At 43.6% G+C, this 26,313-nt stretch overlaps 1 long non-coding RNA gene across 1 annotated transcript; it reads right to left on the bottom strand.

The window, feature by feature from the left end:
* Positions 1-3,048: 3,048 nt before the first annotated feature.
* Positions 3,049-7,616, bottom strand: LOC116793754. Its single transcript, XR_004359585.1, has 3 exons — positions 7,574-7,616; positions 5,038-5,137; positions 3,049-3,086 (listed from the first exon to the last, which is right to left on the bottom strand). It is a non-coding gene; the product is annotated as an uncharacterized LOC116793754 (long non-coding RNA).
* Between the last annotated feature and the right edge of the window lie 18,697 nt (positions 7,617-26,313).

Raw genomic sequence — 26,313 nt, 5'->3', positions numbered from 1 at the left:
CAGTGAAATCAGCCTTCCTACTTCTGGCAAAATATGACTGAGGTACTCCCCGGACCGATTCCTCCAAGCAGTGCAGCATAGTGTTATTGTCGGGTATGAAAGAAAGAGCATTAACCTTTAGAAACAAATCCTCCTGCTTTTCTATGTCCAGTTTTGTAGCACAAATAAGGAACATGACTGAAGGGTCTTAGCGAGACTTTTATATTCCCTTTCAACAGTATATTTTTAAATATACCAAACAAGCTGTTGTCCATGTTTCCCAGTTGTCAGGAATGGAAGCTATGTAGCACTGCAGCACTTAAATTCCTGGGTGAAATCTTGGCTGCACTTAGTCATTGAGGCATTTGCTATTTACTTCAACAGGGTGAGAACTGCACAGCTCTTCCTTGCCTGAAACCACAGAAAGACTATCTGCATAGTTGGCTGCAGGAGACTTTCTCAGAGCTGTTTCGTGGGATTTTGGCATTTCTGCCTCATGAGAGGGATTCTTCATGGTTTCTCATTTGAGAGATCTGGGCTACGTTTAAATTCTGCTATAAGATACACAAAAGCAAACTCCAAAGGGTGAGGTGTGAACATGTACCTCAGGGTAGAAATTGCTTCTTTTGGTAAAAACAAAAAATAAATTACACAGGTTGTGTGTGAACTCCCAGACTCGGAAATGCCTTTGAGCATCTTGGACCAGGGACACAACCAAGCTGTGTCCTCGTTCTGTACCTGGGCAAGAACTGCCTACAAATGATTCCTGCATCTCTCTACACCCCAGAAATCCATCCAGAAATGGGGTCTAGGCAGAACCCACTGTGTCCAGGTATCTGGTGTGAATAATCATATCATATCATACAGCTTGTCCACTACTGCCCATAAAGAGGACTGGGGACACTCCGTTCCAGTTCTTTTTTTTTGTTATTCTTGAGATTAGCTCGGTTGGTTAGAGCATGGTGCTAATAACACCAAGGTTGTGGGTTTGATACCTGTATGAGCCATTCACTTAAGAGTTGGACACTATGATCCTTGTGGGTCCCTTCCAACTCAGAATATTCTGTGATTTAATGCTAACTCAATCTATAGGACACGTATATTCTAGGGCAACCACTTGTGAATGTAAATGTGATCCTGAAAGCCTTCAAAAGTTAGAGCTCCACTTTTCTGCCACTTGTACGTTTGTTGAATTTATTTTCTGGCTAAATTACCAGTCATTAATAATGATAATAGCACCTTGCATGTAGCATGCTTCAACAATACATCTCAGAATGTTTCACAAAGCGACACACATCCCTTTTATTTCCGTATGCCCCTGGAATTTCCATATTCCTAATTTAGCTCATTGCTTTACACAATCTGATACAATTCAGGATGAAAAGGCGACAAAAGAGGCCTTTGCCTGCTGCTGTTATCTAAGAGAACATCGCTGCTCTGACGCACAGATGGAGAACCTGCAAGAAAGGGTATGTGCAACCAGGTCAGTGAAGAGAGAGCCAGCAGCTGTGTGGGCCTAACCCCACACTCATGCACAGCTGCACTGAAACCGGCCTTGTCTTTTGAGTAGGTGTAGAAAAAGCTAAATTTCACCTACCTCCTTATGGTAGTGGGGGAGCCTCAGAGAGTGATTCATAGGACCTAAATAAGGCAGTAAGCAGGCAGCTGCCTGGAGCTAGGCAATAGGAACATCAAGCACAGAAACACAAATGGAATTTAGCCCCAGTTGTCTAATATAAAAGATCTGCCAGGGACCAACTCGCTGTTTGGGTGGTTCTTCTGATGGTAGTTTGTGGTTTCAGTTATTACTTTCAACAAAGGAATGAGGATAATAAAGATTTCTGAGTCTAAATTAGTCTTGTAAGGCTTGTAAAAGTTATATTCTGTACCAGCTTTGTGTTAGGCACAATCCAGTGGCTTTTATTTGCCTTTATATCCTTGACTTCTGAAATATGCACAGTACATGGAGATACTGGATTCTACAAGAAACACAAGGATCAAATTCATTCTGCATTAAAATACTCATTGTTGAATGTCAAAAGCCTGTCAGAAGAAAGTTTCTTGAAAACAGAGCACCTCAGATACAGCAGGATCAAAATTTTATTTTGAATTTAGAGTCAGACACTCTATTTAAAAAAAAAAAAGCTACACTCACATGGCTCACTTCTAGATAAATCATGTACTTCTGCCAGCTATTGTGAAACTCTGAAAACCTACGCATGCTTGTAAATAGATCACACTTAGATGGAAGGAGATCTCTAAATGCACTGTGACTCATACAGCATAGAGATACAAGGATGGATTGTACACTGCACAGCACTGGAGTCTCAGTATTTTATATTCACAGATTCTAGTATGCAGTATTACAAGGCAGCATTGATAAGAGCCCTGGGGAAGGAGGGTGGCTGTTTACCTGGAGTGTTTTGAATAGGAATAGAGATCCAATCATCATTTTACTTTCCTTCTCAGCAACTACTAATCAATTGAATAATTATTAACAGGACATTTTTAAAGCTTTGGAAGGTCTCACTTTACACAATAAGGAAGGAAAATATATGGCCATCCTCAGAAGACTATACTGCGTATGAATCTGTTCACCAATGTAACAGAGGACAGTTTTTCTTCTTTTGATTCCTTATAGTTATGAATACTCAAAAATTAATTGCTTACAGGCTTAAAGTTAAGTGTATGCTAAGTGCTTTGCCTGACTGCTGCTTTTCTTAAATGCTTTCCTCCATTCTCAGTAGAATATGTGCTCAAATACTCATCTGTCTTCCCCATGATTTTGGCATTTAATCTCACAATCTATGTCTACGTGGCTCTAGAGGGTGATGGACTAAGCAGCCCACGCATCTCCAGATTACTTGGCTGCTGTAGAGACCACTGGCCGGTCACTTCTGTTGGCAAGTCATCATGCGGCTGTGTTTGGACATGTATTCCAACATCCCCTGGAGCATATGTGTGTGTTGTACCACTGATCATGTCAAAGAGAGTAGGAGCAAGGGTGGCTGGCACAGCCCTTCTCGATGGGGGTCCTGAGACTGCCGTTAAAAGACAGTGGAGATGTAGTCCAAGACACGCAGATTTTTATTCAGAGCTTGTTTGAGCTGGGAGACAGGAATTAACCGTGACCTTCTGAGCATTTTAGAGTATTGAATGAGCTCCACTTGTCAAAAACAAAGACTTAGGGACAGCACTAACATGTTTTATACATTTTTCACATTATTCCACAGTAATGAGGACTATAAACATCCTTTTTTCAGAACTGATATATGAGATTTTTGGAACATAAATCTTTGGCAAATTTGGTAAGGAAGTTGCCTGGAGCACTGAATTTGGCCAATGAGTGTATTTGCAGGCTTGTGGACCACAACGGGACAGCATCTGCAAATGCTACAAGGGAAAACCAACGAATTTTGCACACTTCTATCCTGGGAGCCTGCTTTCAGCCCTGTCCATCGATCAGCACATGCTTGAATGCTTCCTGTAACTGGGTTCCAAAGCAACACAAACCATTTGTTCCGAGGGAGGAAAGAAACTCCTGAGACCTCTGCAGCCTGAATTTTGAGCATCAAATGCTAATATCATTAATTGCTTCCAACCGAGTTAGCAAAGGCAGACCTCTGTGCATGAGCAGCTCACATTGAACTCATTTAGGAATGCTGGGGCAAGTCTACTTGGAAGGCCAGTAGTGTTCACTAGGCAAGTTAGTCTCCGGCAATTATTCCCTGTGCTGTGATTCAGAACACGGTTCTTATGTTACAGATTTCGTGATCACGGCCCATGCTCAAAGGGGCTTAGAAATGCAAGGCACTGCTTACAGGCTCTGGCTCTGTGTGGGATTTCGATATGTGAAGGATGCCTATTTTCATTGGAAGAGACTTGCCAGCAACAACAGAAAAATTTTGGCCCCATTAATTTTGTTTGTGAAAAGAAAATTTTAAATCTATTCCTTGACTTGGAAAATGACTGAGTTTGTCATTCATCTTGCCATTTGAGGAGACATACTAATGAACCCTAGTAATACATTAGTCCAATTGTCTCTTTTCTCCTATTGAAAAAACAAAAGACATAGAAAGAGGTTAAAAAATGTTGTCTGCCCATTGAGTTGGTGCCCGCATTTCTGGAGTTATGAGGTGCATACATTATGGGCCTGGAGGCATGCAGAATTTTGAGTGCATTTCAATGCCTTCCACTCACTTTGCCATTGAGATATCTGCTGACAACCTAAAAGGGTGGAGGCACCTCTGCAGTTCTCTCTGGGGACTCTTATGGTTTATTTTGTGTTTGTTTTGTATTCCAGGCTCACAGCTGTAATTTTTCTACTGTCCTTTTGATATTATTACTAGCTGTGAGTTAATTTCCTTACCCAAACTGGCTATGGCCTGTTTGTAGCCACCCCTTATCCTCACCACATTTCATGCCTGAAGAGGCATCCCACAGTTGGTGTCTCTGTGTCTCCTGAGTGGAAAAGGGAGAACACTCACCCAGCAACCCCATTTCCCCCCTGTCACTGGCAAGTGTCCTCTCTGGCCCCCACAGCACTGTGCAGCCCCAGGGCCACAGAGGTGGGCACTAGAGGTATAACAACATCCTTGTGAGGCAGGCAGGACCACCACCAGGTGTCACAGGGAGACCGACTATAGCCACTAGTTGTGTATCAAGCAACTCATGTTTCCCTCAGGCCAGACCTACAACTCATAGCCCACTGCTGGTGCAGGGGGCTGCTGGCCTCTGCCCAAGCCCATCTTGCAGGAGCAGCTCACAGAGTGAGGCCGGCTGGCAAGGAGTCTCTTGCTTTTTACATGCAAGAGACTGTGTAACTTCAAACTTTTCCCACTCTTTTCAAGCCCCAAGGTCTTACGTGAGCCCCCTGCACACCACTCATGCACCAGGGCCACCACAAAGAGGAGCTGGGTTTGGCTCCAGCCAGGGCCACAGCTGAAGCAGCTGCACTCTGGCCTGCACCCAGCTGGCATGGAGCTGCTCCCTGAGTGTCCATAAACACAGATGCTTGCTCAAAAACAGCGTGCAGACACAGCCAGACAGCTCTCTTACCTGGGCTGGTAGGAATGCCCATGGCAATGTAGTTCACTAACTCAGGCTCCCGTGTTGCTTGCCATTTGGATTCTTGCCACAGCATCTGAATTGCCCAAAGCTGTCACTCAGAAGATACACCAAAAAAACCCAGAAATTGTGAAATTAGTTTAAGTAGGAGATTTTTAACAGATCAATCAAGGCCTTCACTGTTGTTTTATTTCTCTGTCTTCTGAGACATTAGGATGTATGTGCTTCACATTCTGAGTCCTTCCTCTACTGTCCTTGCTTTTTAAAATAAAGCATAAGGTTCTCATTCAAATACTTTTCTTTGCAGTTCTAAGAAAAAAAATTGATATTTGGTGAGAGTTGTATTAAAATCAATGTTGGCAGCATTGTCTCATTTGTTGAGTTTTTCCATGACAGAGAGTAACTTTGCAACTAATCCAGAATATGGACCAATATGTAGTTTATTCACAGAATCACAGCCTGCTCACCAACTGCCCTTTATTCCAGGGGTTTATTATATTATTATATAAATTCCCTTGGCTCTCATATGAATGAGGAAAACAAACCTTTTCTTCACGGGTGCACAACTTATTTGAGCAGATAAGCCACTAAGACCCATTAACATCAGGTAAAATCCTGTCATAACCCCACCAAGCCTCTCCCACTATCCTCACATCCCATTCCCAGTTGAAGAAAAGCTCTCAGCACCAGAGTTCTTCTGCACAGAACTGAGTTCTCAGAAGAGATGATATGTGATGGTATCACATCCTCTACAGAAGACAGAATTCAATGCTGAATATTTGCTGCCAGCAACATTACTTTTGAACTTTCTGTGAGGGGGGAATTCTTTGAATTCCCCAGACTTTTCCAAGAGAAAGAAATGATTGTGGTGTAAAATTTCCATATTTTAATGGCGTCCATTTTATGTTCAGGCCCAGGACTTAGAATAATAGAGTTAGTTTCATTTCTGTTTATTGCTCATTTCTGCTCAATTTCCTCTCCTGCCTTTCCCACAGTAACTCAGTGTGGCAGGGTTCACTCCAGCTGTAGATTCTAGAGGAAAAAGATTAAATCAAGTTAAAATTTGCTTCACTAGAAATACACTCACAGTTCATACAACCCATTTATTGATCCCCTTTTCGAAAAGCTTCACCTGTGACCTAACTGAACTAGACTACAAGCTTTTGATGATTTGGATTTTCCCAGATATTGCTTACTGTCTGTTTCTAATTCATGTACATGTTTCTGATCTATGACAACTGGCTGGTTTATTTTTAATATCATCGCTGCACATGAGCAATAAAGGGTGACACTTCTTCAGAAACCCACAGACTAGCAAAAAGCTTCTTCAGTTACAAAGGAAAAGAGTAGAGCCCTACCATCAAGGAGAAACCATCAAATATTGGTGAGAAGTTTCAAAGAGAAGAAAAGAATCCTCACATGGTTCGTAACCCACATCCAAATATTTTCTAGCCACTCAAAAGTTTGTTGCGCTTGCCAGCCAAGTGCTACACAGCAAATTCCAGCCCCACTCGTGCTATCAGAACTGCTCCAGCACTCTGAAGTTAACCTAAAAGTGGCTTATGTAGCTGATAGCCACCTAACGATGGCATGACTGGCTGAGAAGATGAGGGGAGAACAGTGGACGTTGTCTACCCCGACTTCAGCAAGGCTTTTGGCACTGTCTCTCACAACATCCTCTTAGGCAGGCTCAGGAAGTGTGGGTTAGATGAGCAGGAAGCGAGGTGGATGAACAGCAGAGCTCAGAGGGTTGCAATCAGCAGCACAGAGTCTGGTTGGAGGCCTGTAGCTCGTGGTGTTCCCTGGGGTCAGTGCTGGGTCCAGTTTGTTCAACTGATTCACCAGAGACCTGGATGAAGAAACAGAGTGTACCCTCAGCAAGTTTGCTGGTGTTACAAAACTGGGAGGAGTGGCTGATACCCCAGAGTGTTGTGCTGCTGTTCAGCAAGACCTGGACAGGCTGGAGAGATGGGTGGAGCAGAACATTTTGAAGTTCAACAAAGGCAAGTGCAGGATCTTGCACCTGGGGAGAGATAGTAGATGTGAAAGAATAACCCCGTGCACCAGTACAGGCTGGGGGCTGACCTGCCGGGAAGCAGCTCTGCGGAGAAGGATTTGGGGGTCCTCGTGGACAGCAAGCTGTCCATGAACCAGCAGCGTGCCCTGGTGGCCACCCTGGGGTGATAGGAAGAGTGTGGCCAGCAGGTCAAGGGAGATGATCCTGCTCGTCTGCCCTGGTGAGGCCACATGTGGAGTACTGTGTTCAGTTTTGAACTCTCAGTTCAAGAAAAACAAGGAACTACTGGAGCAGGTCCAGTGAAGGGTTGTGAAGGTGACGAGAGGACTGGAGCATCTCTTTTGTGAGGAGAGGCTGAGGGAGGGAGCTAGGCCTGATTAGTCTGGAGTAGAGATGACTGGGAAGGGATCTGTATTGTGTCTGGCTGAGCTGGAGTTCATTTCCCCAGAGCAGCCCTCACAGTGCTGTGCAGTTAGAAGGGTGTCGATAACACACCAGTGTTTTGGCTACCTCTGAGCACAGCATGAGCACTGTAACATTCCTTCCTTAGTCGAGGGCAAGATCCTGGGAGGGGACCCAAGTAGGCCAGCTGACGCAAACTGACTAAGGGGATATTCCATACCCTATGACGTCAGCTCAGATATAAAAGCTAAGGCAAGGAGCAGGAAGGCAGGCATTCATTGTCTCCAGTGGCTGCCTGCTGAGGAACCGTTAGGTGTGCTGAAGCCCAGCTGCTCGGGAGTGGGAAGCAGAGAATAAACCCTGCTATCTTTCGCTTCGCTTTTGCACGTGCAAGCTTCTGCTTTGCTTTCACTTTAAATAAACTGCCTTATTCCAACCCACAAGTTGTTTTTCCACCTTACTGTCTCCCCTGTCTGGCTGGGAAGGGGAGTGATAGAGTGGCTGAGTGGGCACCTGGCATCCAGCCAAGGTCAACTCACCACAGGATCTTATCAATGCATACAAATATTTTAAAGGTAGGTATTAAGAGAATGGGAACAGCCTCTTTTCAGTGATGCCCAGCAACAGGATAAGGGGCAATGAGCACAACCTGAAACACAGAATGTTCCATCTAAATATGAGGCAAAATGTCATTACTGCAAGGGTGATAGAGAGCTCGGGCAACAGGTTGCCCAGAGAGATCGCGGAGTTGCCTTCTCTGAAGATATTCAAAACCCATCTGGAGGCAACCCTGTGCAGCCTGCTTCAGGTGAACCTGCTTTAGAAGGGAGGTTGGACTAGGTGTTCTCCAGAGATCTCTTTCAACCCCATCCATTCAGTGATTCTGTGATTCTAGAGGAATGGAGAAGGTCATGTGGAGGGCTACCATAACCTGCCTAAGTCCCCTGTCTCTTCGGGAAGTAGAGGGCATTTCACAGGGGAAACTCATATTGACTTTCACAAAAGGCAACTGCAGATGAGAATGTACCATGCTGGGCCTAAACAGGTACTCAGGGGACAACACAAATCTGGCCAAAATCCCTGCTTTGTGTCTTCTTCTTAAACTGAAATGAACTAAATAAAAAGCCTCCTCCCCAGTGGCACCGTCTCTGCAGGCTGCTGAAGTGGAATGAGACAAGCAAGCAGGAGCATGATGGGGGATGCAGCTGCTCTGGGATGGGCCATGGAGGGGGAAGCTGAGCCCTCAGCAGGTTCTGGGAGCTGCTGCTGGCCATGAGCTCTTGGCTGGGACCACACCTCCAAGACACACACTGAATAGTTACTCTCTCTACAGAGAGAGGGGATGTTAAATTTTAAATTTCTGGATCAGATCAAGGTTTATTCAGCAAGTTCACAACTACATGTGGGTAAAGAGCAGTTCTTTTCCAACAGCTCCACTGTATTTTTCATAGTATCTTCTGTCAGTAAAGGCAATCATTATAAATAATACCCTTCAACTTTGGCAAGTTATTAGATCTAGTGTTACGCAATGCTCTCATGGTAGTGCTAGAAAATATCAACAAAGTGAACACTAAGCTGATGAGAAACCAACATATCATAGTGACAGCCATTATTGAATCAGGATGGCTTTATTAAGGCTCTGTCAGGCCAAGTGCTGAGCCTAGCACTTTTTGATATCTCCACTGATGATCTGGAAGCATAAAATCATTGCTAATAAGATATTTGATAACCAAAAAGTAAATAATTGTGTGAGTTGGAGAGTTATGCAAGACAGATTCTGTGCTCATTCTATCTAAATACCCTTTAATACAGGTAAATTGTATGTTGTACACTTCTGAATAAGGAATGGAGACCAAATCTTTGCAGAGAGAAGGCATCCTAGTCTGGAGTGGGTGACTCAGAATAGGTCCCAGTAAACAAATACCATAACTGATGGTGAACAAAACTAACTGAAGTCAGCCACTGAGTATGGGCACCAAAACCACAATACTGTGTATCATCACCATACTCTTTCTCAAGTCTTTTAGAAGGCTTCTGGAAAACTGAAGAAGATGCAAAGAGACATGAAAATATTGAAGGGCCAGAGAAAATTCCTTATATTGGAAGACTTAAAGAGATCAGCCTGATTTAAAAGAAGAAGAGAAAGAACTAATTTACAAGCATATTAATGAAAGAAAATCCCCACTTTGAAAGGGTAGTTCATTTTCACAGGGAAAAGTGTAATGAGAACCGTGGTTGGGAGATGAAGCCAAATTAATTCACACTCGAAATAAAGCACAGATTCTTATCAGTGAGAACAAATAACCACTGGGAAAAAAAATTGGAAAGGATGGATTTTCCACAATTTCCTCCTAATGTCCCCCTGTTCAAGTCTGAATGCTTTTCTGCAAGTTAAATTTTAGTTTAAAAGAAAAGTTGTTGTACTCAGAAGCAATGTGAAGTAATTTAAAATCTGGAGACAGACAGGAGGTCAGCCTCACTTGGCAGTCCCTTCTGGGCTTAGAAATCCCCTGCATCTATGAACTGCACTGCTAAACACTTTGTGTCATCTCCTAACAAGTGTAATAAACAGAGAAATATTCTTGGAATGGATAACTTTAACTTTTGATTGGTCAGTGATACCTATCACTTAATGAAATCTAAAATGAAGTGACAGATACCATCAAAAACATCACTGATAGAAATTGTTCAGATGTTTGTTGTGAGCCTCTGCTGTTATATTTGTTTGTACATTCGCCAAATGATTTCTTGGCCTGCAAGAAGAGATTATGTGCCTTATTGCATGAATGGGAAGAAAGCACTGCTTTCATGTAGATGATGTAGACCATATTGATTGTAGTAGCCAATTTATTAAATAAGAAGTCCAAAACACATGCCATTTAGTTGCTTGGGGATTATAGTCAGTTGCAATTTTTCTGCTAATTAAAGTTACTGTATAAATAACAATATTTTCATGTTGATTTCTTTTCAAGAGCTATGAGATTGCATGTCTAGTGCACAGTTTTATTTGACAGAGAAGCTTGCATCTGTATTATATCACTGACAGCTAGAGCATTTGCCTGCAGAATGCTATGAAAAGGTCATGATTACCAAGAGAAACATAAATGTGTATGCACTTACTAGCTTATTTGACTTGGAAGCGTACGCCCAGATATAGCTGAACAGAGTATTGCCATAGGTAGGAATATTTCTCAGAGAGGAGTGTAATCAATTCGTAATTTTAAAAGAAAAGCATGAATGTGTAGGCAATCTACATTACTGCCTTCAACTGGCTTGTTGGTCTGTGTTACATTATTTTAAGCAGCAGCTGCCTATTACAAGATTTGTGAAGGTGCTGCTGATTCTGAAAGAGCAGGTTTCATGTCGACAGATTGAATAATAATACTGTGTTCAAGACTCTGCTTCCCACTCTGATCAGCTTAAATTTTTCAGGAAAAGAACATGTTCTTGTGTGTAGGTATCTTCTGTGTCTCTTCCCTCAGTGGATAATAAAAAACATTTCCCCAAAGCTGACTTCATCAGAAAATGTAGCAGCAATTGCACTGAAAGACTCAAGCTCCAGAGAGGGGAAAAGTTCACCTCCCCTGGTAAAGCTCAGCACGCCTCTGAAATCATCCAGGCTCTCAGCTCTAACTGACTTTCTCTCCCCCACATCACAAAAATAGCCTTTGAGTTCAAAACGATCACATACTCATCTTACATAAAATGCACAGGTTCCCAGAGAAGCTTGTGTCCTATTTGGTGAGGCATTTACGGAATGATTTCAATGCCTGCGCATGATGGAAAAAATTCAGGGCTCATGCTACTGTGTTAGAACTAATGCATAGGCTGGTAGTGATGAGAAACATACCGTTAGAAATAATAATGGGAGTAGCACTTTTACTGATGGACCATCAAAAATAAGACTGACCAAATGAAACCTAGTTTCAAAAGGAAGCTGAAATTCCAGGTATTATATCTATATTACCTGCCAAGCCTGGACCTAACACTGTGTTATATAGGTTGGGCAGATGCCCATTCTCAGGTGTGAATTTCATGTGATCAGTGGAGAGCACTTGGATCTCTTCTGCTTGAGCCAAGTCCACTACCAAACAGTTACTCCATCAGTTCCTGCACTGGCATCCCACAGCTAATGCCACACACGCAGGGCTGCTGCAGAGGTGTTTTTCTGTGGGTTTGACACAATGTTCATTGGACACTTGATGGGGAATCACAGTCACTGAGGCTGCAGCAGGGACTGATGGTCTGTGGGGAACTTTTCTTCTCAGCTCTGCAGGGAGAGTTAGAAGAAAATCCAAACCCACTCTTTTCTGCCTAGCTTGCCAGCTCCCCAGTAGCTCTCCAGTAAGCTGAAAATGGCCAGTACTGATGCTTCAACATTGTAATCACACATTTTTATCGTGTTGGTTCAGGGAGTGAAGAGGACAAACTGTGGTCAGAAATAAGATCCGGGTCTTTATACATTCACTTCGTAATTCTGTGGGCTCTACTTCCACATATGTACCAAGATAACAAAGCATCTCCCTTTATACCTGCTTCAGTGGGTGATGGGCAGTCCCAGATCTAGTCCTTCCCTCAGTCCATGGCTTACAGGACTCACAGCCCCAGTGCCACTCCCCCAGGCCTGCTGTCATGAACAAGTGGAGTTTTTGTGCAGCTGACCTTGCTTCTTTCCTAGCCTGCCTGAGCTTCTGGTATTGAATCTCCTGCAGGTCCACTTGCTCTCATTTCACCTTCTGGAGTTAACTGGGTACATCCCCATTACCAACATCAAGGAGCCGCTGCTCAGTCAGGGGCAGGTGGCCACATGAGCACAGGATCAGTGTTGGGCCCAGTTCTGTTTAATATCTTTATTGATGATTTAGATGAGGGGATTGACTCCACCATCAGCAAATTTGAAGATGACACTAAGCTGGGGGGGAGTGTCGATCAGCTGGAAGGCAAGAGGGCTTTGCAGAGGGACCTGGACAGGCTGGAGAGTTGGGCTGATTCCAACGGGATGAGGTTCAACAAGGCCAAGTGCCGGGTCCTCCACTTCGGCGAAAACAACCCCTTGCAGCCCTACAGGCTGGGGAGAGAGTGGCTGGAGAGCAGCCAGACAGAGAGGGACCTGGGAGTTTGGATTGACAAGAAGTTGAACATAAGCCAGCAGTGTGCCCAGGTGGCCAAGAAGGCCAGTGGCATTCTGGCCTGTATCAGGAACAGTGTGGCAAACAGATCCAGGGAAGTGATTCTTCTCCTGTACTCAATGCTGGTGAGGCCACACCTGGAGTACTGTGTCCAGTTCCAAGCCCCTCAGTTTCAGGAAGGATATTGAGGTGCTGGAGCAGGTGCAGAGAAGAGCAATGAGGCTGGTGAAGGGACTGGAGCACAAGTCCTATGAGGAGAGGCTGAGAGAGCTGGGGTTGTTCAGCCCAGAGAAGAGGAGGCTCAGGGGAGACCTCATCACTCTCTCCAACTACCTGAAAGGAGGTTGTAGCCAGGTGGGGGTTGGTCTCTTCTCCCAGGCAGCTGTCAGCAAGACAAGAGGGCATGGTCTTAAGCTCTGGCAGGGGAGGTTTAGGTTAGATATTAGGAAGAAATTCTTTACAGAAAGGGTAACAAGGCATTGGAATGGGCTGCCCAGGGAGATGGTGGATTCACTGTCCCTGGAGGTTTTTAAGATGAGACTGGATGTGGCACTTAGTGCCATGGTCTAGCAACCACAGCGGTAGTGGATGAAGGGTTGAACTTGATGATCTTGGAGGTCCCTTCCTACCCAGTTGATTCTATGATTTGTCATTGAATTATTCTTCTAGCCTAATGCCTTGTTAGTCATGACCTGGTCTGTCTGGCAAAGATATTCCTGAAAAGGACCTTGTGCCTACTGCACTGCTGGTCATTAAGCTGTGTGAGGGGGGAGGATTCCCTCACCTGGAGCACTTTTCTTCTCCTCTGCCTGGTCCAAGTGGGCTGCCAAGCTTAACTCTCTGTATAATGCTCTGAAGAACTCTCCCCCATCAGAGGATCCCTTGTCTACTTTCAGACCTTGCTTCTCTTCACAAGTACCTGTTTAACACTAACTCTAAATCAGAAGTCATGTCAGCTTTCTGTTTCAGAAGAACTGGAATGCCCTGGAACATGACAGTCTTACTGTGCTCACTGTACAGCAGTCACCTCGGCTGAGAGCCTTGTGCTGCCACAGAGCTTCTGGACCTGCCTTCACTGGAGAACTAGCAAGGAGCCTGCAGGAAGCACAGCACTGAGGGACAGCAGTGTCTGGTGGCACACTGTGTGACTGTGGCTTGCCACCCAAGGCAGCCAAGAGGCAACCCAACACAAGGAGAATGGCTTCATCTCATCTGCCTTCACTTGAAGACACTACTCTGAGCTAAGCAAAATATCTTAACCTCAGAATTCTAGGGTTAGGACATCCTGGTTTAGTTTATCCTGCTGGACAGCTATTGGTAGTCCCTGGCCCTATGTGCCAGGTACTTCAAAGCCAGCAGCCTCTGACCTGCCTGTAGGTGTCTGCTATCCAGGCAGGCACATATGGTTAATGCTCTGCAGAGACACTGCACAACAGGGCTAAGCACCCACTCAGATTTTAGGAACCTAATGATAAGTTCCTGAAGGAAGTCCCCTGAAGGGACCTTGTGTGTCTCTAGAATTAGACAGTTCCTGAGCCAGGGTATTTGGGAATCGCATTTCATGGTCTGACTCCTTCAGTTCCACACAGATAGGACCCATGTACCCAAGTGTTTTGGAGAATTCAGCCCCAGAATGAAGTCTTCTTGTTGGCTTTTCTGGAGATGAAGTGATTTTCCAGCTCTGACCCAAGCCTAATACCTTTGAGGAGCAGTCGATTAGTCACAAACAGGGACTAAACACAGAACCCACCTGTTGAAAATATCATCTTTTTCCTATTTTTTCAAGAGAAAGAGTTTCCCAAGAACCTAATAGCCAATGCGATTTGCATTAAATGCAACACATTAAAGTGCCCTTAATTTAACTAGGAGAGACAACATCCTGCTATCAATGTCCTACTGTGGCTCAGGGATTTATCCCAGTAAATCCTCGCAGGGGGCTATTTAATCAGCAGAGACCAAGCTCAGAGTTTGCAAACAGACCTTAAAATAAAAAATGTAGAAGTGAGTTAGACTGAGCAGGCAGCTTGGCATTCCTTAACAGAGAGGCAATTTGTTTTTATAACTTCTGTAGCTACAGCCTCTCACCCGTCAGCACATAAGCACCAATCAACCGGCAGGAAATCATTAGCTTAAAACAATTGCCAACGGATTTCTTTCAGGTCTCAGGAGTGCTGAGGACTGCAAAGCTTATCATTTGGCATCCTTAATGTTTCCAAAGGCAACTAGAGAGAGCAGAAACCAGCAGAGAGCCTTTCAAAAATCTTTTAATAGCTGCTTTCTCCATTTGTGTTTATAGCAACCATAGCTGTTGCAAAAAGCTTCCTAAAGCACTCCAGCCCTCCCTGGTGCAAAGGCTGGCTGGTGCTGGGCATTGTAATAGCAGCACATTGTTTCACAGGTGCAAAGTCACTCTAAAACCTTCCCTTTTCCTCTCTCCAGAGGCCAGAGCTGGCTATAACTTTCCACACTAAGTCATCCAAATCCGGTGTCATTACTGCAGATATGGTTTCAGCACAGTGCATGGGGCTGGAAGTTGCACTGGCAGCTCACTGATGCTATCTCTCTGCACTAGGGACCTTCTCGTGAGAATCACCATATTGGCTGAATAGTAATGTTTTAATGACATTTGCACATGTCATTCAAACCATGGGTGGCTTTACCCATTTAAACAGAGCATTTAGGCTACGTGTCTTGGTGCAATTGATGCTTTGTGCCTTTGAAAGCGTGGTCCTTGAGAACATTTTTCACTTGTGAAAAGAAAAGTCCAGATCCACTATAGCAGCTGAGATTACTTAGTAAAACTGAGGAGTAGGGACAGCAGGGACTAGTTAGTGGCTTCTAATCTTCTGTTATATTCTGTCTTCAAACTGCGTTGGAGAAGCTTAATACCATTTAATGCTTTTAACTCCTAAAGGATTTACTAGAAGACAAAGCACTCCACTCTTACCCTGATACTCTTATTCCTGCTACATGCTTATGTGAAGAATAAAGCTGAAAGTCTGCTCCCTAAAAGTAATGGAAAGGTGATTTTTATGCATTGCTATTCCCATGTAATCCAAGAACCAGGATCACTGTGCAAAATTTATGCTACCTATGCTGAAGAGGAAAAATTCCTGATTTCCTCATTTCTCAGTCGGTGGATCTGCAAATACAACTGTCTTGGTTACATGGTTTTTACATAGGACTGACAAAATCACCAGTAACCTTGATTCACAAAAGCAGTATCTCCAGACTGTAGCCCTTATAATTTGAACCATCCTTACAGAAAGCATGCCTCCAAAGAGACTTCTGTTAAGGCCAAGAGATCCAGATCTCATTCAGGATAATCAGTATCTCCAGCATTACAGTGACACCTGTGAACCAGATGAGTGGTCCATGGTCTGTTTGCTCCCTGACTCAAGTGACAGAAACCACCCACCCATGCATTCAATAGTGCAAGGCAAGGTATGGAAATGCTGTTTTCATTTATCTCTGTGCATGTGCATCCCAGCAGCTCCCTTGCCCAATATTCTGAAAAAGTGCTTCACAAGGTGACCAGTCCACTGCCTGTCCTCCTTGTATAGTTGCAGACACAAAACCTGATGCTCTAGACCTGTTTGTTTATGACCTGACTGCCTATAGCCACACAGCAGTGACAGAGGGTCAAAGTGCCAATGCTGTCTGCTTCCACCAGAGTAACTTTTAAAATTATAACCTGGTCCCAACAACCCAGACATAAGAAACTGTATTGTTGGTTGTAGTCTAAGTGGAACACACTGTGTTGGAGTTTAAACAGGCAGTTCTAGTTTCAGCCAGAAACATCCAGTTAATTGCTATCTTTGTGAAAATGATGCAGAGCTGATTTCTACATCACAGCCTGTCTGATCTACAAGACTGCTGTAACAGACCACCAACAGACCACCCTCCAGTCTTGGTCAATAAGTAGCCAGGTTTTGTAAGTTTTTCATCCATACGCTCTTTCACATTTTCCTGCTATTTTTTCTGTATTTTATTTCTAAAAAATGACCTGCATCAGGGAATTCTGCTTTATCTTTGTTGAGGTGTGTTATCAGAGAAACAGAGCCACTGCCCCAAACCTTCTGGAGGGCTGTCACTAGGACACAAGGAGCCCCATGGGCCAGGGGTGACACCCAGCAAGGTGAGTCAATGGCAAGTCTCTCCAGAGCACCTTCCAGCTGAGGCTGGGACTTATGAGATAATTAGAAGGATCACAGTTGGGAAAAGGGATGAACCAAGATTATTTTGGAGGAATAAGCATGAGTAAAGAGAGGGATAAGAAAATAAAGGGGCTGGTTGCACGCAAACCTGTGGCTAGTGGGTATGTTTGTTGGGTCATGCCCTGCACCTGACCAGCACAGTTTGTCTTGTCTTCTTGTTAACCTCCATCTCTATTTTCCTGGGTAAGGGGGCTCTTTTCTGCCTGTATGAGTGTGTAGGGACACTTAAGTGCCAGCAAGTGCATTTGAACCTGTTGTGGTTTAACCCTGGATAGCCACCAAGCCCCATGCAGCTGCTCACTCACTCCCCCACTAGCAGAATCGGGGAAAGAATTGGCAAGGTAAAAGCCAGAAAACTTGTGGGTTGAGATAAAGATAGTTTAATAGGAAATGCAAAAGCCACACACAGGAGCAAATAATTGATTCACCGCTTCCCATAGGCAGGCAGGTGTTCAGCCATCTCCAGGAGGGCAGGGCCCTGACATGTGTAATGGTTGCTTGGGAAGACAAACACCATCACTCCAAACATTCCCCTACTTTCTCCTTCTCCCTCGCAGCTTATATACTAACCATGATATCATATGATATGAATATTCCTTTGGTCAATTTGAGTCACCTGTCCTGGCTGTGTCTCCTCCTAACCTTCCAAATTCTTTGCCAGCGTGGCAGTACAAAAAGCAAAACAGGCCTTGGCTCTGTGTAAGTGCTGTTCAGCAATAGCAAAAACATCACTATATTATCAAACCTGTGTTCAACACAAATCCAAAACACAGCCCCACACCAGCCACTGTGAAGAAAATGAACTTTACCCCATCTGAAACCAGCACAGAACCACAAGTTACAAAGGCCTGTGTGCCTGGGGTGCCAACAACCCAAGCAAGGGAGGGTCCGTACGACAATGCCATTGCTAGCTATTTTCAAGAGAGACTAACCAGCAGATAGAAGTGGCCTGGGAGTCAAGTATCAAAGTGGCCATAAGACTGGGCTGGGTACCTGCATGTCTGTGAGTGAGACCACTGGAGGGACTGGCTACTGGAGGCACCAGGAGATCCAGGTCTACTTCTGAAGAGACCGTAGGGTCTGAGAGTCAGCTGGAAGACCCTTTTACATGTGTGTCCAAGTGCACATGTGTGTGTGCAAGTCCGGGCGTAACACAGCTGGAGACAAGAGGATGCAAGGGCTAGTTTCTGGGTAGGCTTGGTGTCTGACCTTACTGGGAATCCACAGTGTGCATAGGGGACTGAGGGGCATATGTGTGTGTCTGTGAGTGATGGAAATGCTCCAGACCCTGGTCTACACTCTTTGTACCTTGCTGTGTATAAAGTATCTCTGTGTAAGTAAATTGAAAAGCACCAGAGACTGTTCCTGGGCATGGAACTCAATCACATTAAATGTAAGGTTGTAAGAATAACCCTTGTCGTGCTCCAAGTCTGTGCCAACAAACACTCCTAAACAATTTGAAAGCATGCTTTGGGATGTAGCTCAAGTTGGAGTTTTCATGCAGTCATCCTTTTTTGGAAACTAAGCAAACCTAAGGCCCTCCTGTGCCAGTTAGTTTCAGTGCCTGAGTTTTAGCCTGCACACATTTAATTTACTGACTGAGTTGTAGGCACAGAACCCTTCCTTGGGTCCTGCACCCTCCACTTGGTCACTGAGCATGGTCCCCCTGCTCCAATGATTCTGGACACCATCCTGCTTGGACTGTGGTCAGTGGTCCTGCTCCCTACCTAGCTCAGTGCTCGATCAAACGCCAGATCATACCATCCCCCCTCAAAGGGCATTGGCCCATACTTCTGCTCACACTGAATCCCTCCATTGATTCACCTGGTCTGGAAGGTCACAATTCTGTCAGTACTACAGTTTTTGTTACTCGAGATCCATAAACACCCATGTACCCTGGTCACATTGAAAGTCCTCCTTGCAAATCCTCTGTCCCAAAGCCTACCTAGAAAACACTTGCAGCAGTCAGCCCACTAGTGGGTTGAGCTACCACTGATCAGGTTGACCGTGACTGTTTTATTATTTCTTTGTGCTGAAAGGCTTGAACTCTGTCCATGAGTTAAGGGGCAAGAAGAGACTGGCAAGACAGTAAATCATATTTCTTGTGGAAAGACAAGATTTTTTTTTTAACTTGCATTTCTCAGCTCTGATGGACTATAGAAAAACGAACAGAAATGTCTAGCAGTGGAATGGAAACCCTACACAGTGTTTCTCTTCATAACAACACTGGGTCTCAATGATTTTCATCCCCATGGGCCTATCTCCCCAGAAAGATCTCAGTGATTCCACTCAGTGCCTTCTCTGCACCAACCTGTACGGCTGATCCCCAGCAGCAGCAAGTTGTGGAGTGCCAACCATAAGTGATGGGTTGCAAGAGCTCATTTTACCGGATCCTGCCTTCGAGACCAGGTTGCTGGAGCTGTAGTACAGGTCCTACTGCAATGTGGGAGGGATGTTGGCTCTGCTGGAGACGACATCTTAACCACATGAATCTCCCTCCTGCCTTTGCTCTCCTACATCTGTCTAGGAGGAAAAAAAAAACAATTTGTTTCTCAGAATTTTTCAATGGCAGTCTCTTTCCTACTGCTGCAAATTTGAACATCCCTAAGCAGATGGATAAAGTATTTGCTAGTAGGAGGTAGATAAGAGTCAGCATGAAACAACAACCAGCTGTCCATCATGGCCCATATTTCACATTGTTAAAGGACTGGATTAATAAATACAAAAGGATTAATAAAATCAGTCAGTGAAGAGCCTAGGGAGATTTCATTGCTTGTGCAAAAGGGAGCACATACCCCATCACCAATAATGCTGCTTTTGGTTAAGACCAGCATGAAAGTCATCCCAGAGAGTTAACAAAGGCTAAATCTTGCCAAACAAACATAGTCACTCCTTTCTTATTGATTTATAAAACCAACTGATGAAGGGAATGAAGAAGCAGCCTACAGCCAGTCCGGAGAAAAGCTTCAGCTACAAAATTACTTGAAAAATGGATGCAAGTTGGCTGGGAAATGAGCAGTGTCACAGAGATTGAACACAGGCTGTGAGTCCATAAACAAAGAGGAACAAGAGATAAACATGAATATAAAGAGCTGATGGGAGACTATGTGGGGCATGGATTGGGTGTGGGGAGGGGAGGAAAGGCAGGCTAGAAATCTGCCCTAAGTCTGTTTTTATTTAATGCCTATTATGATCTGGAAGGAAGCAATAAACACCACATTAACTCAATTTATATTTGATATAACAACTCTTATGAATATGTTGTGTAAACCAATGGGGACAGACACAAACCATAAAGAAACTTAGGCTGGAAATGACAAAACAACAGCCAAGTGGATGGGCACAAGGCAGTAGTCTGCAGGAGAAAGCTCAATCTCAAATGCAGACATGAAGTGGAGAAATGTGCTTAAAGAAGAGAGGCAGAAGGTCCTAACAACAGCAGAGATGAACAAACTGGCTGTGATCTTGTGGGGCAGACTCATCCCAGGGGAAACAATGGGGTAAGTATCTGGACCTATTGATTTATGAGAAATTAAGTCAATGAGACAAGTTTGGCTGTATGACAGCTGAGCAAAGAGAGCAGAGTGTGCTCAGGCGTTAATGTTGAGACTATCTGCTGGAGGTGAGGAAATACCCTGGGGATGTCTATCTGTTTTGACAGTGTAAACATCACAAAGGAGGAGAAGGACTGATTTATGGAGTGAGGAGGAACAAGGGTCAAAAACAAGCTAGAAGAAGTACAGGCTGACTCATTGACAGGGTGAGCTGTATTGCCCTGTGAAATCGCTACCTGTGACATTTCTTTCTCTGAATCCCTTAAAACTAGATTGTATAAAAACATGTGAGAAAATAGGTCCAAGGAAACAGGCTTTTGTCTTTGAGAGGAGAGACTGAATGGATATAGAGGGCAATGGCAGCCAGGGTTTGTCTGCTGATGCATCTTGTCTGTTGTAAAATCCTAAGAAGTGAACCTCTCTCTCCCCTTAATTACCCTCACAGTATAGTTACCTGGGAAGGAAAAAAAAAATCATAAAACCAGGGAACAGCTGAAGCAAAAACAAGAGAAGAGAAAGTGAATGACCTGCCAGCAGGTACCACCCAGGAAAAAGTCACGTTCAGATCAGGGACCTGGACACTTCACGGCTTAGGGGCTGCACTATTCCTCAGGGATGAGAGAAACCTGATCTCACTGTTCCTTTTGTCAGGCTGAAGTTGAGCCCACATCTCCCAACTCCCCCAAACTGCCCTAACAATACATTCTAGAAGAGGGAGCATGGTTACCAGTCCTCCCATTCATGCGTTTACTGTCCTCCCTGGGAGAAGGGAACCTGAAAAACATGAGCAGAAGAAAAGCACGGGGTGGCAGTGTGGATTGTGAGCTTTAAAGCCAACTGCTCAGCCCAATATGGATTTGGGTGGCTCTGGAGTCGGGACTAGAAGCTGATGATTAGGAAAAACTTAGCTTACGGAAATGCAGATGGCTCGGGAATTTAGGTAAAAAGAGGAAAGGACAAGAAATTTTCAGGTCTAGTATTGGCTGTGGTGTTAATCTAGCACTAATTTCTTACAGGATCATTGTTTTAAGGTGTTAGGCCTCTTTCCTGTGCCACGTGAATGTCCAGGATACACTGGAAAATTACCCTTCATTTAGGTAACTCCGTTCCCCAGACAGGTAGCTATAATCCATTATAAAACAACATCTCATGCTCTGGACTGAAGGAGATGAAAGAAGAAATCTATTGAAAATCATGTTTGTAAGCATAAGACACCAGGAACTGACTTCCCAGCTGTCTGGAAAAGATAAGGGCAAAAGTGAAAGTGAGGAGCATTTTAATAAGTCATTAATATTAGACTTGGCAACAAGCTGTATTTCTTTACCTAGGTATTAGTCAGTCTTTTTGAAAAACCTCACAAGGATAGAAATATATTTTAGAAACAAACAAAAAACCAACCCAACCAAAACTACTACGCCTTACTCCAGAAAGCTGGGAAGACGCCCAAACTAAAGATCCTTACGAGAAGGGACAACTCTCACCATACAGAATCATAAAAGGTATTCAAACATTAAGTATTTCTACTCTGATTCTACCTATTATACAGATAGTCCACAAGTGAAACAGCCATTTCCAATTTTACTGCAGAGTTGTTCAATATCTTCAATATGCAGGAGGTAAATGCCAGGGTCATGCTTCCTATAAACTCCTGGAGGCACTGAATCACACAATAGTTGTGGCTGACAGGCACCCTGGAGACCGTCTAGTCAGTCCCATACCCAAAAGAGGGCCATGTTGTCCATGATTGTCTCTAGTAGAGTTTTGAATATTTCCAGGGATTGGGACCCCACATCATCTCTGGGCAGCCTGTGTAAATGTTTGACCACTCTTGGACTGAAAAAGTATGATTATTGTGTTTTAGTGGAATTTTCTGCATTTCAGTTTGTCCCTGTTGCCTCTAGTGCTGTCAGTGGGCACCATAGAGAAGGCTCTGGCTCCATTTTCTTTACAACCCCTCCATCAGGTATTTGTACACATTGATGAGACCCCTTCTCCAGGCTGAGCATCTGCAGCTATCACAGCCTGTTCTTGTGTGTCAGATGCTCGAGTCCCTTAGACATCTTAATGGACCTTTACTGGACCAACTCCATAATATCCGTATCTTTCTTGTACTGGGGAGTCCAACACTGGACCCAGCACTTCAGTCATGTCTCACCAGTGCTAAGCAGAAGAGAAGGATCACCTGCCCCAGTCTGCTCCCAACTCATCTCTGGGGGCTGTTGGCCTTCCCTGCTTCCAGGGCACACTGCTGGCTCATGGCCAGCCTACCATCCACCAGGACCACCAAGTCCTCTTCTACCAAGCTGCTCTCCAGGCAGCCAGGCCCCAACAAGTACTGTTGCAGACCATTGGTCTGGGACAATTTTTAAATCTCTTTGGAAATAAAGGGATAATCCTAGTTCTGCACCCTTTATGTGTGTGCTATGAGACAGTCCCACTGATGAACATTTCTCTCTCTTCTCTGAAAATTGGGCAAACAAAGAGGAGATTTCAACTGCTACTGGGAAAAACTTTTTAATGGTATGGAAAGTGAAGTGATGGTAAATCATGCAATCATGAAAATTCTGTCACTGGAGCTTAGACCAGTATCTAACAGGAGAATATTTGGCCTAGCAGATCCTACTTTCAGGTAAGGGAAGGGATTTAATGAACTGTCAAGGCCTTTGCCATGGTTCCCTGCTGATTCACTACACAAAAATAGTGGCATCGATATTAGAAAAATCTTACCCCCTTTTTCTAGGTATGGCACCTATCATCTCACACAGCGCTGAAACAAGTACTTATTCCAAAAAAAGGCATTTTATGGTCTTCTCCTCTGCAGGACCCTGGTGTTTTATGAGCATTGACAAATTATCTTCCCAGGGCTCCTGAAAATGAGAAGGAAATATTACCTTCTATGTTTACTCATGATCACTGAGTCAAAATTGCCAAAAGAAACCATAGACTTTGGTTTCTCACTTGAGGTGCTTAAGGACAGATTTTTTTTCAGCATCTAAAATATATCTTCAAAGCAAATTTCCCATAATAGTGAGTATTCTGCATATCCCATATCATATTCCAGTTGTCAGGGTTTCCAGAAAATCAGTTACCATCTGTGAAAAGCTGTGAGTTAAGTGACTAGCCCCGCATTATGTTTGGAATGATGTGCAGGAGAATAACAACAAAATCCATAATAGCAACAAAATCCAATACCACAACAACTCAGTTTCCCAAACCACAGTACAATCCTTTCCTATCTTGAAGTTCCTTTGCCATCACTCTCTAAATTCCAGAGTTTCTGCAATGAGGTAACCATGATTCATCCCACAGCAAGTCTATCCTCTGCAGCAAGGGAAAAAAATAAGGCAAAGAAGCCACCAGTTTGTGGTCATGCCATTAGAAATTGGAAGACAACATACACGACGGACTCGAATTATGGCAGTTTTAGTTCTGGCATTCCTTAACCTAGCTTGGCAATTATTATGCTCTTTTTTGGGTTTGGTTTTTTTTTTTACTGTTTCAAGTAATTTCTTATGCCTTTTTCAAAAACAAACTGGAAAGATAAATTCTTCCCATGGAACCAGATGATGCACAGCTGGGTAAACAGCAGAACTGGAACTTTTGTATCCTCACCACAGTTCAGTGGGTGAGTGGAGAGACACTGGCAGAGCTTCTAATACTGACACACTGTTATTATCAGACGGCTTTTGCAGTTGTATATCTTCAGACGTGACTCGTGCATTCCACAGGAAAATAGTGGTACATCTTTTCTTGAAAAAGATACTCTTCAGGCAAATTGACATCTCCTGCTGTCAATCCAGCTTCTATCCCTCAATTTTGGTTAATTTTACAGATTTAACAGCATATTGGCTCTCCTCCGGATATAAAAAAGTTAAGGCATGTTGTTAAAAGAGGATCAGTTAGCTACATTTGTCTCCACAGATTTTAGGGCCAAATAACCCACAGCGGATCTGTAACTGGATAGGAAAACTAAGTACCTTCTTCCTCAAACTGTGCATAGTCCCTGGGCCGATTTCTGATTCTAAAATAAGACTGAAAGCATACATCTCCGTTCTGATCTCCCCCAGGTTTTATATACTTCCAATTACACTGACTACTGTGGAGTTAATTTCAGATAAGAAACACCAGCAAGTAACAGTACTGTTATACGAATATTTCGTATCATTTGAACATGGCTGTTTTCCCATGTTAAAAATTCACAAATGATCTAATACATATGTCTGTACATAAAAGTCCAATTCTTTCTTTTTTTTTTTTTTTTTCAATTTAAATCTCTTACCTCAATCAAAATCAATGTAGAAGCATTAATAAAACAATTAGATCTGAAGTAGTTCGGGTTGTTTGGTAACTTTAGGTCTGTACATAAATGAGGTTTGGTCTTCCAGTTCTAAATATCTGGAATAACTGAAGAATTCTAATGCATTTCCCTGAAGAAGAAAAGAAGCCAAGAGTGGAACTATTGCATTTGAGATGTAGAAGCAAGAATCACAGGATCAATCATGCAAAATAAATGATATTATTATCAGTATCATTCAGAAGCTGTGTGAAAAATGACAAGCTGAAAGGATGTGTTTAAACATGCCAAATGTGTTTGGGATATCTCAAAAGCATTTCACTGTCCTCAGATACAAACTGGTTGGTTTTCGTTATTCAGGGCTAGTTAATCTATAGAGCAATTCAATACACTGGGGGGTGAGGAGAAAGTATCAGATGAAAAAGGGACATGTTTTTGCCTGATTATTGCTACTTACAACTCCAGTGATATATGGCATAAATCCATGTAACATCGGATTTTGACAATTTCTTTGTTTCTCATGATGGCAAAATTCCTAAATGAGACTACCCTAAGGAAGGCCTTGAGGAAAGTCCAGAGCTGATGTAGCCCATGAAATAGCAACAATAAGCACACGAACCAAAATCTGATGCCACTGATCAAGCTCAGTGCTATGGTAGGAACAGCAGTCCTTGAATGGTAGTTAATAAAGCACATCTGATTGGTGTTTGAATCACATCCCCATTTCTTCTTATATCCTTAACTGATACTCATGTTACATACCTGTGCACACATTTACTACCATGTTTTCTAGTACTGTTGCTCCATTAATGGTACTTGATATCTAATTAATATCTACTATTTGAGTGCTCACCAAAAGAACATCACGGACCCAAGGCTCAAGAGTGTTAAAGTTCAGTGGCAAACTGAAATGCTCTGTTCATTATCTATTGTCAGGAAAATATAACAAATACTTGAGATTTTTTAAGTTGATCTGGTGAAATGGCTGAGGCTGGCAGATACCTCTGGGGAGCCCCTAGTCAATTCTTTGCCCAAATCAGAGTCATGTTGCCCATGATCATGTTCAACCAGGTTTTGACTATCTCCACAACCTCTCTGGGCAGCCTGTGGCAGTGCTTGCTTGACTACCCTTGCATCAAATAAGTCTTTTTCTTATCTTTTAGTAAACTTGTTCCTATTGCCTCTAGTCCTTTCACTGACCACCACTAAGAAGAGTTTGGCTCCATTGTTTTTCTTTATCTCTTTACCCAATTGGGTATTTTATACCCAATACTAAGATCCCCTGGAACATTCTCTCCTCCAGGCTGAAGAGCCCAAACTCTCATCCCTTTTCCTCGTATGCCAGATGCTCCAGTCCCTCAAACATCTTGATCACCCTTCACTGTAGTTATGTCCACATGTCTTGTAGTGGGGAGCCCAGACCTAGCATATGGCACCTCTTTGGAGGTGAGAGGATTCTTATTCTGCATCTGTATGTACAGAAAATCAGAACTGTCCACTCTGGGAAATAATTTGCCACTTCTGTGTGTTTATTCTTTAATTCTTTCACAGGTAAAGGTTTGGAAGTCTTTCTGAAAAATACTTGATGATATACATTCCCTTGGAAAAGAGATGGTCAAAGCAACATACCTGTGTTGAAGGTAGGCATGCCAGC

The sequence above is a fragment of the Chiroxiphia lanceolata genome, chromosome 1 (genome assembly GCF_009829145.1).
Source record: "Chiroxiphia lanceolata isolate bChiLan1 chromosome 1, bChiLan1.pri, whole genome shotgun sequence".
Taxonomy (NCBI): Eukaryota; Metazoa; Chordata; class Aves; order Passeriformes; family Pipridae; genus Chiroxiphia; species Chiroxiphia lanceolata.
This window is presented reverse-complemented; position numbering and strand designations above follow the sequence as displayed.